Source organism: Pseudopipra pipra, chromosome Z (genome assembly GCF_036250125.1).
Source record: "Pseudopipra pipra isolate bDixPip1 chromosome Z, bDixPip1.hap1, whole genome shotgun sequence".
NCBI lineage: Eukaryota > Metazoa > Chordata > Aves > Passeriformes > Pipridae > Pseudopipra > Pseudopipra pipra.
In genome coordinates, this window is record NC_087581.1 from 61,976,511 (window position 1) to 61,990,206 (window position 13,696).

The window sequence follows — 13,696 nt, forward strand, 5'->3', positions numbered from 1 at the left end:
ACAGTGGCAAAAAACAGATATATTATCCAGATGGTCTGACTACAATGATAAGACAACCAGGGACAGTTTTTGAAGACTGTGTTACAAAATAATCAAATTAATGTGTTAAACACCCTGAGAAAATTCAGAACTGGCCAACTTCACACAGGAACTTAGCACATGTTCTTCAATGCAAAAAAAAAGAAGAAAAAAAAATAGAAAGAAATACACATACATACCCATGAAAGCCAGTACCTTTAGTGCCATGTGTCTACATTGCACCAAGTCATTATGGGAATGAGTCACAGCCACTGTTCTGCTCCTTTAGCTTTGCACTGGGCTTTCTCCTGCACAATGCAAGAATGAAACAAGAGAGGGAAAGAAAAACCCAGAGCTAAAAGCAAAGAGAGGTGAGATATGGAAAATTAATGAAGCAAAAGATGCCGAAAGGCCAAATAGCAGGACTGTGCTATTCCACTGGGCAAATGGCTCAGGATCTCTATTATGTTATTACAAGCAGATCACATGCAAAGGTGGGATCATCCATCCTGAGCAGCCCACTGCTTCATACTCTTTGGCATTTTGTGTAAAGGGTTTTTTTTTACTCCTCATTAGGTTTCCTCCTTTTGCTGGCGTAGTTCAGTTTCTGACTGCAAGAGGAAACGTGCTAGTACAAGGCATTAACCATGGTGCGAGCTAGATCTCCGCCCAAAAGATTTAGAAAGTGGCTCGTTGGCAAAGTCCCAGCTTTCACAAGATGCAGGTCACACCAGGCAACAGGCTGAACCATTTGCCTGCTGATCCAGATACATTTGAATGGAGCAGCATATATTGGGAAAGAGGAGAGAGGAGAGAAGGCACTATTCCAAGTTCTCCAAGCCCTGAAAACCTATACTAAGAAAAATCTAACTGGCAAAAAAACTCCCCAAAAAACCAAAAATAAAATCAAACCAAACGAATCCAAACCAAAATACAGCAAAACCCAACATGGAAGCTAATGGTCTCGTATATCCCATGATTTCCAGGTGCTGGTCCATTAAAAGCCTGTGGACTGAAGGGTGACATGTGATCACTTGGGGCTGCAGGAATTGGACAGGGACAATGTGAAGCCAACATGTCAGAGGCTCAATTTTCAAGGTTGGGATGCGCAAACTGCCCAGCTGTGGATCATGAGTGACACATAGTGGAGGGATTCATGAGCAGAGAGGGGATAAAAAGCAGGGTGCAGCTGAAAAAAACAAAACAGTGCCATGCTGTATGCAGAACTTGAGAAAAGCCATGGTGTGCAGCTGTGGGACCACTCCACAGCAATGCCCTCACCCAGTGCTCCTGGGCTTTTATGAAAGGGACTATAAACAAAGCGGAAGTAAACAGAAGGAAAGAAAACTCAACACCTTTCTCAAGAGAAATTTAACTAAGAAAAAGCAACATGGCAAAACAGGAGCTCCTCTCTTCAGCCTACAGCTGATCACAAGTTGGGGGAAAAGCCCTTCTCTTTCATGCTCCCCAAAAAGCAAGAACACTTCTCCCCCCAGTTTTCAGCCCTCATACCAACATTTGCTGTTAACCCCTCCCTTGTCACAGTGAGTCTCTGAAGGTCCTCCCTATCCAGCTGCATCCTTGGTACTTTGCTGTGGTAATTCAGGATGGTTAGTCCTTAAAAAATTGTAGTGCACCCAACTGTGTGGAGAAAAATTTGGAAACTAGTTTACTCCAAAACACCTCTTCATGAGGTTTCCACAGAGTGTTTTCTAATAATCTGAACCGATGTGCAGAAAATCTGACTTTCTAATTGTGTGATGGGGTTTTTCCTAACTTTGTGAGCCAAGTTATTAAAACTACCTTGTTGCCTTCTTTTATGTTCTTTCCTTCTGTAACAGCGAACAGGCTGTTTTTACTTTACTGCAGATCAGTAAGGACAAGGCAGGGTAGGTTTAATGAGTTAGTCAGAGTACAGATGCATTTTCCAAGGCCAAGACAGGTGTTTTTGTCATCTGGAGGAGTGTATATCTGTTGCTGCCTATGTGCCTGGCAGGCACAGTGCCTCACCCATCCTGGCTCTGACTTCTGCATTGCAACTGTCTGAAAACATCTCATACTTGCTATCTCCCCATGAATCTGCAGCCAATTTTCCCCTTCTTTATGAAAAAAAATAATCCTTTTTTAAAATAACAGGGGTTGTGAGATAGATTTTGCCTTCTTTCATCAGTGTAAGTTTTATTTTACTTGGAGAACAGCTCCTTTGAAACCAGTGAATCACACCATGAGCTCCAGATAAGTAGGAACAGCAACTATTTGTTGCAAAATCAGGTCTTTTGCAGATTAAGAAGGCTTAGAAATTAAATATTTGTCACAGTTTTCATGGAGGCTTTTATACAAATAACTGAAAAAAGTTTATTAATTGGTGCTTAAAGATTGCCTTAGTGACAGCAAACCAATTTTTAAGGAGCCCAAAGGGCAATCAGTTGTCTCTGGCCATAATTTATTTCAGTTACTTGAAATCCTACACACATTAAGCATGAAACATTTGAAAACTTGCATTAACCTATAATGAATCTTTTCCAGCATAACTTCCATGCGAGTTATGAGTGAAATTGTTCTGCAGTATATGGTACCCTTCCTGTCTGGTTAGATATTTAGAGAGACCTTTAGAATGGATCTAATGCTATTAGGACGACATAGGATAAGGCGACTTGTCTCTCCAGTGGTCTTCTCCAGGAGAGAACCTTGGGTTTCAGAAACTGAAGAGTGACTTTGATGGGGCTGTGCTGATTAATACGAACTGTGGTTGTAGCTCTGCAGCAGTTTTTCATTAAAAGTAATAGGGGTTATTACCAAACCTGCTAATGATTTCCTATAGTTTTAATTTCAAGGCATGTGACTGTAAGGAGTGATTTGGTATGAGGTAATTTTACTCTTTCCCTTATTTAGAGTGACTTTGGGAAAGATTTTTCATCTTTGCATATGTTTGTACCACTGCAACGTGATAAAATTCCCATACCAGTTCTTTGCTCAGAAAATTTATTTCTGACCAAAGGGCCTCTGTGACTAGCCAAAAATTCATCCCAGAACAGTTTCATGGAAAACAGTTACTAGCTCAAAGCATTTTGATTCATTAACCAGGCTGCTGATAGGAAGTGGGCTGGGAACAGTCTTGAATGAATTTTATGAAGTAATCCTCAGACTTTCCCTATTATTTGAACAGTCACTGTGTGCACACAGCCACTCTTCTGCCTTTGACTACAGGAGTGACTCCACCCCTACAACATGGACAAGCTGAAACTCCTTGCCCCGGTCACAGTTAGTTGTTCTTTCAGTTCCACTAAAACCAGTACAACTGGCTGTCACAGACAGTCAAATGAATCTGATAAATGGGGGATGTTTATATTACCATTTATGCAGCTATTTCTTCTGAGGCTGCAGCATCTTTTTAGTAGCATGCAGCTACAGAAGAGGAAAGCTTAAGCAATACAAAAGGGAGAAATTCTAATGTCCACCAACAAAATGAACAGACTACTGTGGGGAAAAAACGGCCAGTAATTACACATCTATCATCTATCTTCCCAAACTCACATTACCTGCTCCCCACAGTTGTGACTTAGTTTTTCCAGCAAGATTATTTCAAGTTGTGGAATCCAGAGAACAGCAGAAAACATCTTGCCATATTCATATATTCACTGGTCCAAAAGACAGTTTTATAATTGAATCAGAGTCCTTGGAGGAGTAACTGTCTATTTGTTCAAAAGCATTTTAAAGAGCTTAGCAACCTCACATGTGACACTCCAAACCACTGAGTACATAGCTCATGAGTTTAGCATGCCATTTCTCTGACAGCAGGATTTTTGTCTCACTTTAACATGCAAGGACAGGCATACAAGAGGCTCCCAGATACTTCTTTCTGTGAGGTGGGCTTATTTAGGATAAAAAATAGCATAATTTTGCTATGATCATTACACATGTGCAAAACTCCAAACTTTTTTTCTTCCTGCTGGAACAAATCCTCAAAACATATCCTTTTACCCTAATGTAAGAGATATAAATTTGCTGCAAAAATCTCAGTGGTATCCAAGGGTTCTCTGTAAAGTTAGGACTTCATGGTACTAGATGCTGCAGAAGCATTCAGGAAACAGGATATTTTTGCCCTGTATCTATGACAACATGCAACAGATGGGGGAAACAGGAGGCCAGGGAGAGAGAGAAGAGAGTAAGATAGCAATATAAGCATGTTTTCAGATAGACAAGAGCAGCTAATTTGCTGAGAGCTGTCATGGGAAGTCAACCTTCTGCAGCTGTGTTTCTTCCTAGATGGTGTAAACTGCTTCTGCTCTTCTCACAACACTTGGACACAAAGAAATGCTGAGACTGAATGTTCCTGAAGAATTGTGCTTGGAACATCCAGAGCTACAGCTGATTTAATTTTTTTTTCACAAGACTAAGAGTTGAACTCAAAATGGAGAAATGTGTCCCTTAAGTGAATGTTCTGAAAGTCAGAAATATTGAGTATTGCTTCATCTTCAGGTCCTGCTCTTGCAGATGGCATGACCCAGAAATAGAAGAAATTTGCTAGTGGAAAGTATCCTGAAGGAGCACTGGTCAAAGCAAGTAATGTAACAGGGAGTAGAACTGACAGGCAGAGCAGAGTCAGGAAGCATTTGGAAAATGGGGAGCATGGTCAAAGAAAGATGAGGGGAAGGAGCGGTGGAGAGGGAAGAGCCCTGTTTTGTGGCAACAGAGCTGAAGCAATCAGCATCTCTAGCTGGCGGAAAATGAGGAATTCTCCTCTGTTTTTAAGGAAGACAATTCTGCACCCTGGAGTTTTTCCATGCAGTTAGATTTTTCCAGATCACCTCTAGACTTTTACGAGAGAAAGGTCACTTAATAACACTCCTTCTTGCAAGAATCCATCCCACAAGAATTTCCAATAATCCCTTGGCCATCACATTGCTGAAATATGTATTTTCCAGCTGCAGGAAGAGACTTGTTAATGTGAGAAGCCCCAAATACTAGGATAGTTTTTTACAGCACAGCTCACATGCCTATAATGCTTTGTGCAGTTTCCTCAGGAGCACATGTTTTGATTCACTTTAAGATAGTTTAGAAGATAGACCAGATGATTAATCTGCCTGTTCCGGACACAGAGCTAAGGTATGCAATGTCAGTGGATTTCCATATTCCTATTTCACCAGAGAGACAACAGCTGTGGATCCTCCTACACACAAGGCTTGGTCTGTTTCTCCAAGATCTGCAGTCATTACCATCCTGGGGGGTTGGCACTGAGGCAGATGGTTTTTAAGTGCTTTAGGGTCCTCTGGGGTCCAAAGATTTCTCAGTAGAAGATGATGACATTTTCTACTTGCTGCATTGTTATTTCTTTTTATCTCTCAGGTGCCTCAGGACAGATGCCTGCCTGCCTTTCCCCCTCTTAGGTCTGCTGGAAGCTCAGATTTCAGTTGGGTTCACAAGCGTTTCCTGACCACTAGTGTTTGGGTTTTGTCAGCATAGGACTTAAAAGCTATTTCCATCCTAAAGTAGTGATGAATGATACTGTAAACAAACACACAAAAATTCTTTTTGCTGGTTTTGCTGTTTTCCTCTCTTGTAGTGGAATTTTAGCACCTATTTCAGAGACAAGGTAGTGCCAAGTCCTGTGGAGAAAGACACCTGTGAAATCACGGGAAGTTGTTTTAAACAACTGCATGAGAGAGATATTTGCCTGGGTGCAAACAGTGTGTGCACTGGATTGGAATATCCAAAGCAATAGTTCTCAAAACACTTTGTAGAGACACCATTGCCCCTATTAGAGAGAAAAATCCTCCATCTATGTGGGCTCTGCTTTCAGTTTCCATTTCTTCCTTACAGGCTCCTGCACTTCTTTTTCCCAAGAATTTCCCCTTCCTGCCTTTAACACCTCTCCATAGTCTGAATGTTGTAATGACACACCTTGCCCACAGTCATCATTCAGTTCATTTCTACTCTTACCACATCAACTACTAGTGCTTATGCACAAAATAACAGGAAATGCAGTCAGCTCTCCTGACGTGTCTGCGCTAATGTATGATGGATCATTTCTGAAAAGACCTCCAGCAGCCCACCCTTGTTCAACTGTGTTATTTCTGTTTAGTCTGTCAGAGTTTGCTGTTTTTTTGCTTCAGAGTTTGCTGCGGGCAAGTCATCACAGAGTAGGTCCATCTCCTCAGCCCTCCTGCTGCAGCTGGAGATGGGGGAGGCACTTTCTGGGATTTTTAAGGGCTGGTGATATACTGGGACCTTCCTTCTAACTCCCCGAAATAATTCTTGGAGGTCAGAAATTCTAGGTATTTTCTGAAGACAGCTCATCTTCATGCCCTGAGCTGTGAGCATTCTTCATCTGATTAAGATCATCCCTTTGGCCAAAAGAGCACATGCCAAAAGCGTCTTTCAGCCAGTCTCTTGTACATTCCCTAAGCTTTCCTCTCTCTGCACCATCCCATGACCTCTGTTTATAACAAACATCACGACCCAGTGAGGATTTTTCCACAAGGGAGTGAGTTGCCCTTCAGCAGATGTACAAACTTTGGAAACTCCTCCTGAGAACAACTCACCACTTAGTCAAACTGGAGGTGAAGAACGAACTTACATGCCAAACACTGCACTTGTATTTCTGGTAGTCCTTCTTTTCCCCTTGCTTTTGAACACCAACTTATTTACTGAAAAATAAATACTCTAAAGAAAACCAGTGTATACCAGTATAAAATTTATTGTAGCTGGATACCTGACCATGTAGCATGTAAAAAGGGTGAATATCAAACTAAATGGTAAATTAGTGTTGTCCTCAGCTATTCTTTTGATTTCTAGAAGAATAATGGATAGTGAAACACTTTTTAAAAATTGAAAAGTAAATGCATTTCAGTAGTTAGCTTCCAGGAACATGGATTTTTAAATGTCTGACGCTATTTAAAAACAATTGCAAGAAAAGCAGGTTGATCCACTCACTCTGAAACCTACCTTTGATAATATCGACAATATCTCTGTCTCTTGCCAAGGGTGCTACCATACTACTGGGTCTCCAAACATGCACGCTTGCTTTCTCAGACAGGATAATGTACCAGGGAACAGGCATTATTCCCACTGAATGTAGATCACTACCTGATTTCAGAGCTCTAATTTTTTGACAATCAGAGCATTTACTTACTTACTTACTTACTTACTTACTTACTTACTCTTGACACTGAAAGTCTCATAAATGTGTATGCTATGAATGGCCCACAATTTGCAGTGGCAGTTTTGTAGCAGATTGTGAAGTAGGGTGGGAATGTTTCTCTGAAACACATTTGCAGTGTTGGTTTAGGATTCTGACTAGTTGGGAACAAGTTAAATTTTTCCCCGTCATTAACACTAATTCTATCTAAAATAATGTGGAAAGCTTTTCTTTGGAAATCTCCGCCACTGCATCAGTATGATTTCAAACTACAGACTTCGTCTTTATGTTAAAAAAAAAAAAAAAAGCAGATGTATTATGAGGGTAATGATTAGGACAGTAGGAAATTCAGGTTCCAGGCCAACGCTCACCCAACTATTATCAGTGACCCACAGCCATGCTTGTAGCCTTCCATGCCCTGATCACTAGCTCAGAGACATAACACCAGTCCTTGGCACAGGAGAACTTTGCTGAATATTAGTATGGACTTTAGTCTTCATTTCTATTTTTATGAGTTTTCAGAGATTACATCAAAGACAGGTTTAACTCCCAGTTGAAAAAGAGTAGAAGTAGTGTCCAGGCTTTGATCTTGGTCTTACAGACACACATCTGGAGTTGATTTTCTGATTGCAGTAGGATTGTCTGGCATTTACAGAGAAATGAGACAAGATCGTAATTGTATGGAAGATACCAACACCACTTTCTCTATTTCATCTGGTATGGTTCTGTAAACAGTTTAGAGGATCTATTTTAGTAAGAATTTAAACCTGTGACAATTGATTTTTCCAGAGTACGCCATCTGCAAAACCGCACAAACAAGTAAATGATCCTATTACAGAAGTAGTTCCCACCAGTGCACCGAACATTGCAGCAAACCTGATGGAGACTTCATGAAAGAGAAATACTGCTTCCTTCCTAAGAATGGCCACTGGCCCCTCTGAAAAGCATTTGTTCACTCTAATGGACAACTGCTCTTATAAAGTGGACAAAAATGGCTGGCATTGTGCATTCCAGTTAAACACCTGGTGTGGCACCTTGTTTTCTGCCTCCAAGGAGATGTCCAAGGACTGAGTGTGTATCGACATCCTGAACATCCTGAATGTCCCATCTGGAGGCATGGTGTTGGGCTCTGTGGGAAACTCTGAGCTGGCTTCAGCCCCTGGGACCATTGGTGAGACTCATGCTTCCCTCTATGGCATGGGATGTTCCCACCCAAAAGTCTCTGAAGTCAGCAGGACTTCCTTTCCATCACCTTTACTGACCTGGGAAAAGGCAGCAGGCCCCTGAACTCAGTGATCCTGCAAAACAAATGAGAAGGCTTTCATGTGTCCTGAGACCATTAGAACTCTATAACTTCAGTTTTGCTGGAAGGCACCCCCTTCCAATAGTACTAACCTTGTCTCTCTTGGATGCCCCATTCCCATTTCAGTTGTGTGTGCTTTCAGGGGAAAATCCATTCTGTCTGTCTCTACAGAGAGACATGAGCACTCTGCTGTGAGGCCGATTTTGAGCAACTATACTACCTTCTTTCTGAACTTGACTGTTACAATAAAATTTGGCAGGAGAGTTTCAGGTTGAATGTTTCAGCAAAACATAGGTGTGGCCATGGCCTTGGCTATGGTGAGGAAAGCAAGGAACACATTTCTATCTGTCACACAGGGGAGGAAAGAAGTAAGTCCAGCTGAACTCAACACAACAGGAAACAGAGGGGCTGGCAGCTGGATGGCTTGGGCTCTATCTTGCACACAATGTGATGGAAATCAGCCCCAGTGAGCTTGCAGTTGGCCCACAGAGGGTCAGTTCAACATGCTCACCAGAGCTCTTCTCTTCCTTGGATTAGACATTTCACCTTCATATTTATGAATGAAAATTCTTAGTTGGCCCTGGAGAATTACTGTGTCTGAAAGGACCACAAACCCAGGAGAGAAAACCAGGGAAAATTCAGGTCCTATTTTTCCAGAGTGTTGCAGATTCATGCTGCCATCCAACAGCCATCTCACCCACTAGTGAGTTTGATGCTGTAGGTTCCAGCCAAGATCCTCCATAATGGATTGCTTGTTAACTAAGTCTGCTCCAACAAATGCTGATCTGTGTTTTAGTTATATTTGAAGCTGAATGGCTCTGCTCCCTGTTTTTCTGGCAAAGCCCATTCCCTCCTCTCTCCTCCAGAGCACCACAGGCTTCCCTTTAACAGCACTCCACATGACCACATGGTCCCACTGATTTTCCATAACCCTCCTCAGCAGCTGTAGGGGTCTGGATTTGTTTAAGTGATAAACCCGCTGACTAACTTAAGCCTTCCAGGTTTTCAGGAAACATAGCTGTTTCCTGATGGACACTACTTCAGCATCCTACTTTTCAGCAGGTCCTTTGATCGCTTCCTCATCTCCAGTCCTGCAGAGTTTTCCACCTTTACATCTAATCCTTTACTTTTACCTTTTTTTCTCAAATTCTCCTCTTAGTTTATAATCATTGAACATATATTTTGCTTTCTTCCTTCATTACTAGATTTTGTTTTCCAACTGCATTCCTATGTAATTCCCTCTTTCCTGTTTAAACTCTTCTAGAAGAATGAGGTAAATAGATTACTAACCAGTTCACGCCTGAGTTGACACCCACTCAGCTGGGTGACTGAGTTGTTTAACTGAGGGACTCTTAAGTCCTGATCCAGAAATGGTCTCATTCGCTGGTGTAAATGCTTTCCCATGAACATGTTCATTTATTGCTCTGGGTTCTGCAAAAACACATTACAAAGAGGTATTTCCCGTATCATGGTGGAAAGGAAGCAGAGGGCACAAGCCCTTTACTGTAATGGAAACCTTAGATATTGAAGGCTGATTGCCTAGTTGTATACAACCTGTGGTAGAGCCAGACATAATTTCTCTTTCTGGAGTCTTTGCACAATATTTTATTCGGCTGCCTGTATTTCCTCTTTTTTTTTCTTTTTCTTTATATCATTATTCCTTGCGTTTGTTGACTGCATCCAGCGTCTCTGGGTTAGAGACAGGACCAGAAAGGAAGGCACAGGATGGTACTGTGACTGCATTGTATGATGTGATGGCCTTGTGCCCCCAGGAGAGGGGCATGCACCAGGACCACAACCACAGCCCTTCTCAGCACAGTGCTCCACTGCTGACTCTGGGGGCAAATCCAACTGTGAATGGGCTGGGCATGGTTAGGGAAGAAGGAGGAGGCAGAAGACCACCCAGACTGGCAGTGTGATTGCAAAGGTTCATGTAGATTTATTGATGAACAATTCTTTGATGAATGACTGTATCTGCTTTGTTTTTCATTGTATGCTTGACTTACACACAGTGTTAACTAATGAAATCATGGTTTTCTTTATTAAAATCACACGCATGTCACTGTTAGTTCATATGAAACAACATGGCTTCATAGTAAATTTATATGCTGTGTAATTTTTTTCTACTTTTAATGGAAAACACACTGTTTTGTTTGGACTGTCTCCAGACTTTTCAGTTATGGAGTTACTCACTGAAGGTGAAGCGTGTGGGAGGTTGCATTAAGGAACATTACTAGCAAAGCCACTTACTCCAAATATTGGCTGCTCTTTTACTTTATTTGGATGAAGAGCAATATTTTCAAAAGTGTCTGAGCTACTTAGGAGTCCACGGCCTACATCAGAAAAATTTCACTGGTGCATGCTGGACTGGATGTGATATTTTTCCTTCAATGGTTGCACCTTCAGACAGTAATACAAGATACTGCAACAAAGGTGCCTTTTACTAGTGCAGTTTCTTTTAGTTCCTGAACCAGGTTTACCTGGACTAGCACAAGCAATGGTAGACTAGCACAGATATCTTGACACAAGCTGAGTTGTGTCTCTTACTTCAGACTTAGCAAAATGAAAGCAGACACATTTGTCAGTGATTTAAGGCACTTGTGAAAAAAAGTCTTATTGACTTTCAGTCAAATTATTCTAACAAAACTTCATGCTTCTTCAGCTATGCAAGTGTTTGGGGGAAATGCTAGCCTTGCAAGTAAAGGAACAGAGCACTAACATCAAGAGAAAAAAAACTCAACTATGTTACAAAGACTTCCTTTTATACCACTGTTCTCACTGGAACATGAGTAGAAAAAGCAAGAACTTGAATTTTGCACAGATGACTTAGATTTTTTTTTTAAAACCACTGCCTGGTGTCTGCTCACTAATAAAACATCTAGCTTGGCTATAGCTGTGCTGCAAGAAACTTTCAAAATGCTATTCAAATGCTAGAGAGAAAGAAAATCCCACACTCTGCTTCTATGTGCAGGATACACACATCCTGATGCACAGCATCTGCTGTGGAATGGATTCTGCTGCCAGTCAACCTTCTGGCCAGGCAATGCAATCCAGATATGTCCACTGTTCGGGAGCTACTGGAGAGGCAACAGGGATATCAGGGTGACATTTTTTCCACACTCTTGGGAAGACCCTCTCAATACTGTCAGAGCCATGTATGTTATTTGACACATCCTTTTTAGCTGAGTTATAATCACGGAGCATAATTTAAGGACAGTGCAGGGGAGTGCATCCTGAGTTCATTGTGGAGCACCATGATGCCTCCTGACAAGAAGCCTCATTCCAGAAAAAATTTATATCCTTGCTCTCTGGACCAGGTCTGCAATCCTTATAAACCTCTTTATGGGTCCATTATAGCCATATAATTCCTTCAACCGCAATTTAGTGGTGTTCTGCTGTATCCCCACAGAGATTTCACTTCTTTGTAAAGTGCTAGAGGCAGGAAAGAGTGTAGTCCAGCCTGGCTCTATTTCACAGAACTACTTGCAAACATTTTTTTGTCATGTTCCTCTTGCAACATGGCCCTGTGGCTCACCTGTGGCTGCTCCTCCTGGTAAAGCTCCCTGGCACAGCTGCCCACCTGGGCTGACTTCACATTCCAGAAGGACAAGAAAAGACAAGAGCTCCTCTTCCCTTCTGTAGTCCCTTTGGTCCTTGCTGCCCTCTACACTGCCATAGCCATGGCAAGGCAGAGAATCGTGAGGGTGAACAAAACCTCCCTGATGTTCCCTTCCCTGAGCTCACAGGGTGCAGGTCAGGTTCAGCAGTTGGCAGTTTTCAAGGACAGTAATCCTGTAGCAGCTAGGTTAACATGGTTGGTTCCAAAAAAGGAAGCTGTAATCTATGGATGGTGATAAAAAAAATAAATTGTAATTTCTCCCTTTCTAGTTGCTTTTTGTGCTTTTTTGGGATTTTGGAACACTTACTTAGGTTCAGGGTATGTTCTTCTTAGAAAAAAATAAAGTAATGCTGCCCAGTATTTGTCGGTATTATGCACAGAAATATAAAATAGAAACCAAAAATACCCCCTTTAAAGCGAAAGTCTTCTAATCCTGCAAGTTTTCATGGAGTTTGCCTAAGCAAAATCATTGCCTGTGTAGCAATCGTGCTTTCTGTGTGCACTTAGAATAAGTCATTGAACATGTCTGATGTTCTCAGATCAAAAAACAGACATTGTAACACAGACTATGCATATGTCCAGCTGACAAGAAAGGAGGTCTAACAGTCAAGGGCCCCAGTTCCTGCTTTACTTTCCTGTGCATTCCCTCTGGAAGACCAGGTGTGAATGGCTTGTGCTTTTAAGCAATTGGAATGAAAAACAGGTTTTCCACTGTACAGAAAATATGCAGGCTTTTTCTTTTTTCCCTACCCCCCATCTCCCACTCCCTAGCTATGTTTTTGAGAAATGAATCCACAAGAAAGACTTGTGCTTCTGAACCAGCAGCACCTGCCATTTCCAGCAAGCTCCCCCACTGCCATGGGTCTGTGCCAGCTTGACGTGGTCATGACCAGATGCCCCAGCCCTCCCCTGCCACAGGGCTGCCCTCCATTCCTGAAGAGCTGTCAGCCCACCTGAAGCAGCCCTCCCACACTGCACCTGTGGTCTCAGAATGACCTTTCCTCCTCCAAAACATGAAAGATGTCTCTCTCTCTCTCCTGAACAAGGAAGGAAACAAGGCAATGCCACGTTGCTGTTTCCCAGACTGGCACCATCACCATCCCTGCTCATAAGCATAAGACGCTTTGACCAACAACACAAAAAATCTCAGTTTGCTGCTGGGCCCCTGTGTGCCAGGTACTTTTTATCCCTGGAGGGCTGTCCCCACCTGGACATTTGAGGTAAAATAAGTGATGTGGGAAGAAAAAAAGAGTAACAAGTAAAAGTAATACCAAGAATCAGATGTCTGCAGCTGTCCACAGGAGCACAATTTCACCCTTCACTTCCTCAAGCATGGGCTGGGAACTTCCTTCTCCTTCCCAGTGTGTTGGCCACCTCCAAAATGAGTGGTTGGCACTGTCGCACCTGGGGCTCAGGGGTCCAAAGGGCATTGCTGATAGCAGTAGGTTGGTACAAATCTGTGCTGGCCAGAGCTGGACCATAACTGAGCCTTTTGACAGACCTCTGCTCCTCCTGCCCCTGCATCTGTCCCATGCTGAGTATTTCTCATCCCAGCCCTGTTGCCACTGACAGTTCTGAGGGTATCAGGGCCACAGATGAGAAAGGACAGATGATCTAA